The following is a 1,085-nucleotide window of genomic DNA, read 5'->3' as shown; positions in this document are numbered from 1 at the left end:
TGAATGAGTGTCTCAGTGCGTATGTTTCTATGATATTATATGGGTGTGGGTTTCAAGGAGTTTTTCTTTTTCTTTTTTTTTTTTTGGGGGGGGGGGGGGGGCTGACTCAGATCTGTAGATAAATACTTTTCCCCTATTTGTCTTATTTTTATCATTTCCCATTCAAAGTATGACGCTCGGCATTTGCAAAAAAATTAAAAAATTGGGAAAGAAATCATAATATACCTTAGAATGACAAAATCCTAACTGACAATGTTGGTCATTTTGAGGTGCCGGGACCATGAGGTCAGAAACCGAATGTTCTATCTGCTCTTCCAATTTTGTTAGATTATTCGGAGTCGTTATCAAGGTATTCAAAGAATTGCATTCGAAAAAGCTTGACATGTTGTGGAACTCTAAATTTGTTGACGTCAAATTTCTCAAAACAAGGCACTGAGAAAATAGAACCTTAATGTAATCATATTATGGTAGCGAAATGCTGTCACTTCTACTCAGGTTCAGACACACTACAGGCAGGTTCAGTTCGAATCCTGGCCGCAGATATTGTAGGTCATCCTAATTGGCAGATCTCTCTCTCTCTCTCTCTCTCTCTCTCTCTCTCTCTCTCTCTCTCGCTCGCTCTCTAATATAATATTTTTTATTGTCTTACTTTTCAGTACTTCAACTACAAAAAGAGATCAGTTTGCTTCAATAACTTCCCTTAGCCTCAGACTTTCGCTCCCCTGGTACTTTCAGTCAATACACCCTGCAACAAAATTACATTTCACTTTGGAAAATAAGAATAAGAAAAATTGCTTCAGATAGCTTAAGTCTCTGTACCACCCGGGATATTACCATTTTTTCTTTGCTTGTTCGTTTTGTTTTGGGGGAGGGGGGTTTGGGTTTTTTCTGTTTGTTTTTGGTTGTTTGTTTGTTGGTTGTTGTTTTTGTTGGGTTTTTTTAGGGTGGCGGGTGTGAGGGGTTTTTTTCATAGGGGTAGGTTGGGTGAAGGAGTAGATTCGGAATTTATTGACTGACTCCCTCCTCCCTTTCTCCTCCCTCCCCCTATCTCTCTCCCTCTCTCTCTCTCTCTCTCTCTCTCTCTC

This window comes from Aplysia californica, unplaced genomic scaffold (assembly GCF_000002075.1).
Source record: "Aplysia californica isolate F4 #8 unplaced genomic scaffold, AplCal3.0 scaffold00022, whole genome shotgun sequence".
Lineage (NCBI taxonomy): Eukaryota > Metazoa > Mollusca > Gastropoda > Aplysiida > Aplysiidae > Aplysia > Aplysia californica.
Note: the sequence above shows the minus strand (reverse complement) of the source record.